Raw genomic sequence first — 4,080 nt, 5'->3', positions numbered from 1 at the left:
CCAAATATGGAACACTTCCTGAATTTGCGTCATCCTTGCGCAGGGGCCACGCTAATCTTCTCTGTATTGTTTCAATTTCAGTATGTGCTGCTGAAGAGAGAACCAAGACCTCATTCCAAGAGGCTGGTCCAGGCAGGTTAGGGAACTGGTGGTGGTGATGTGGGCATGGGCTTGAACGTCCTTTAACCACAACTCTCTCCATCCTCACTGCCCTTGTGTGAAACTTCCTCTGGCTCTCTGGGATTTCTGTAACCCTCCTCTCACTCCATACCGGATGTTTTTCCCTGAGGCCATCTTGTTGGATTTTTTTTTTAAAGATTTTATTTATTGATTTTAGAGAGAGGAGAGAGAAAGAGAAAGGGGTGGGAAGGAGTAGAAAGCATCATCAACTCATTGTTGCTTCCCATATGAGCCTTGACCAGGCAAGCCCAGGGTTTCGAACTGGTGACCTCAGCATTCCAGGTCGATGATATATCCACTGCGCTACTATAGATCAGGCAAGATCCCCTTGTTTTGAGTCAGTTGTCCTAGCCTCAGTTTCCTCGTTGTTTGGTAGAGGCAGCTACCAGATATCTCAGTTGGGAAAGTGGCTGGTTTCTGTGCAAGCATTATACAGTGAGTAGGGGGCCAGCGCTGGCTTGCGTTGGGTCGCAGGGGTCAATTGTGGAATTTTCAGTAGTTTGAAAAGCTGATAAAAACTATGTTGATAAACACAGTATTAGTAAAACCTAAATTATGTATACTTATATTAAATAAATTATACTAAACACAAAGGTAATAAATATTCAAAACTCATTACTTCCTCACTATTATCTCTGCTCTTGAGGTTGTTTACATCGATTGTCTGTATGCTGGAAATACTATACAATAGCCCACCACTAAGCATCTCTTCCAAATCCTTATTCAATAATGTTACCTTAAAATCATTACAGTGGGAGTATTCACAACATGAAAATTGGCAAATTCTGTAAGTCAGGCCTTCATTTATAGTTTTGTTATTTGTTTAGACTCAAAATAGTGATGAGAACATCTTAATAATGCAGATTAAACTTCAAAGTGTATTGTCCATGTCATTATTACGCTGTAAATAGCACAAAAAACTGAGAAAATACTCTCACAGTATTCGATAGAAGCCTCTCACAGTAATTGAAAACTATTATCTGATGCAGCAAAAAAAAGTCGTTCCCATCATTGACAGACAAAGAAGTTCCAACAAACACCTTTGTTGTTCCATGTTCTTTAGACCCATTAAGGTAAATGCAAATATTAACCAACATTCATGTGGGAACCACACTTATTTGTCCATTGCAAATGTAGGTTGTCAACAGACTTTATGAATTCTGTAAAAATCAACAGAATCATTCTGTTAGAACCAATCAACTACTACACAGAGTTTATAATAAAAGATACTGTATATTTTATTATTATTTTAAAAATATATGCAACATAGCCCTTATATCAGTAGATTACACATACACTCACATTTTTTTTATTTCTGGAGAGCCAGCTGTTAAACATTTGACAGCACAACACTTACCTAAGGGAGCGACTATTTCTCCCTCCTTCTTACCTTCCACCTCGGTTCTAGGACATTGTATGGCATCATCAGCCTTCAATGGCAGCTCCAGATGTTGGGGAAGGTGACAAAACTTGGCCTTCTCATCCTCCTCCTCAGCTTCCTCCATATAAAGACTATTCCTAGTCATGATTAAGCATTTCCCGATGGGGACCCAGGAGAGTAGATGTCCTTAGGGCAAATCCCTGGGCAGAGAGAAGAAGGACCCAAGACCCTGAAACTTGCCTGTGCCACTCTGTGGGGCATCTTGGCCTATTGCTTGACTCCATCTGGAATCTGACCACTGTCATCACTGGCCTGGATTTCAATAGAAGCCTCTTAAATTCAGGTTTCTATTCTTGGCCCCTCTACAATCTCTTCTCAATAGAAAGCCAAAGAAGTCCTTTTTAAACCTAGATTGGAGTATGCCCTTGTCTGCAGAGAGTCTTGCCATGGCTTCCCTTTAAGTCTTTACAGCAGCCCTACATGAGCTAGCCTCCTGCTACCTCCTTTCCATCTCCTGCTGCTCTGTCTTCCTTCACTCTTGCTGTGCCAGGGACCCTGGCCTCTTAGGACCTTTGCATTGGTTGCTTTCTGTCTGGAATGTTCTTCCCCCAAATATCTAGTTGGCTCACTCTTTCACCTCCTTCAAGTCCACTCAGATCTCACATCCCCATGAAGGCATTCCTAGCTCGCCCGTTCAGCATTGTTACACACCTCCCACCCGGATACACCTGACCTTGCTCACCTTGATCAATGTCTTATTTTTTCATAGAATTTCTCATCTTATAAGATACTATATGATTTTCTGGTTACATTTGCAGTAGAAATCGAGTGTTGTGACAGCAGAGATCTTTGCTTCATTTGCTGCTATACCCATATTCTAAAAATAGTTTCTCTACCAGGTAGGTGCCAATGTATATATTTGAAGAAATGCTTTGTGAGAGAAAGAAAAACGTCTGAGGAGGAGTCTGTGCAAGAAGAGAGCAGAAAACACATGTTTTCCCATTTGATGCTAGGTTGGGAGGCCTGCCTGCCTCCATGCAACCCAGTGTCACAGCTAATCTCCCCACCGGAGCCCTTCTGGGGCACAAGACTAGACAGAATTCACCAGAGACACCAAACTAATAGGTATAAACAGATAAATAGATATAGAGAGTTATTCTAAGGAATTGTTTCACATGATTATGAAGACTAACAAGTCCCAAGGCCTGTAGTCAGCAAACTGGAGACTCCGGACAGTGAGCAGGGTAATTCCAGGCTGACAGCTGGAGCCTTGTGACCCAGGAGAAACTGATGTTTCAGTTAGAGTCCAGAGGTAGGGAACGGCTGCTGTCCCAGCTCAGGCTGTTGGTCAGCAGGCGTTTCCTCTGACTCAGCCTTTTCACTGTAATTAGCTCTTCAGTGTATGAGGTGGGACTCACTCATGCTAAGGAGGGCAACCTGCTTTACTCAGTCTACTGATTCAAATGTTAATCTCTTCCACAAACACCCTCCCTGACACACCTGCAATAATGTTTATCCGAATGTCTGGGCACCTGTGGCCCAGTCACATTGACACATACAGTTTATTATTACAGGCTCATTGCCTGTCCCAGCCCCTCATGGGGCGGAGGGAGAGCAGAACCCTGCAGCCTGTGGGACACAACCTTCCACTGAGTGAGCAATTCTGCTGTTGGTATGGATGGCCCGTTAGCACCACTGTTTCTCTCCTCTTGCTCTTCAGGAAGCTAGAACATGGGTAATGAGGATAGGGGGGTGGCTTAGAACAACATTTGTGGCCTTGGTCTAGCCTCTGTTTTCTCATCTGTAATATGGATTTAATACAGTAGTCCTCATTTCATAGCTGTAAGACTCAAATGAGAAAATGCTTTGTCCATTAGAAAGCATTTTGCAAGCCCCAACCCTGCCAAGGGAAGGGTTAAACCTGCCTTCTTATACTATGTATTCAGTTTCTCATGTCCTACATGTAGGAACAAAGAAGAAGACATAGATAGTTTCAGAGTCTTTGAAAACAACACTAGCAGCAACACACATGTTTGAGAAGCTAGGCTGAGAACTGGTGCTCTGTCCACCCTGAGCCCTGGAGAGAGTCACCAGACTGTTGGATTTCTCCACTCTTGTGGCATTGCCTGTGGGGGAGGGGCTGCAGTTCTGATGTGGCAGATCTGCTGTGATGTCAGAGAAGCTTCCTGTCTGGGGACCATGGATGAAGAGGTACATCCCAATTGTGCCTGGAAGCAAGTGGAGGAATGGGAGATGGGAGCTTCCATCTTCCCAAAGAATGTAAGTCCTCATAGGTGTTTTCTGACAACCATTAGCTTACGCCTTTCACCTGCCCTATGTGGCTGGGAATCCAAAATGAGAGGACACATTCCTTTGCCCAGATCTCCATTTTGGCTCCTCTATTCAGTCACCAGGAGAGCCAAAGTTCAGGTGGAAATTTGTCTGTCTGGAATGTCATTCACTGCTCAACTCTGACAGCTGTTGAGCAAGATGGAGTGTGGATCCCTATCCCTTGATAC

At 43.7% G+C, this 4,080-nt stretch overlaps 1 non-coding gene across 1 annotated transcript; it reads right to left on the bottom strand.

Annotated features, from left to right (window-relative positions):
- On the bottom strand, nucleotides 1–103 carry LOC136321651 (U6 spliceosomal RNA). Its single transcript, XR_010728796.1, has one exon. It is a non-coding gene; the product is annotated as a U6 spliceosomal RNA (small nuclear RNA).
- Between the last annotated feature and the right edge of the window lie 3,977 nt (nucleotides 104–4,080).

This window comes from Saccopteryx bilineata, chromosome 1, assembly GCF_036850765.1.
Source record: "Saccopteryx bilineata isolate mSacBil1 chromosome 1, mSacBil1_pri_phased_curated, whole genome shotgun sequence".
In the NCBI taxonomy this organism is placed as follows: domain Eukaryota; kingdom Metazoa; phylum Chordata; class Mammalia; order Chiroptera; family Emballonuridae; genus Saccopteryx; species Saccopteryx bilineata.
The sequence above is the reverse complement of the archived record's forward strand: the minus strand, read 5'-3'. Positions and strand labels throughout refer to the sequence as shown.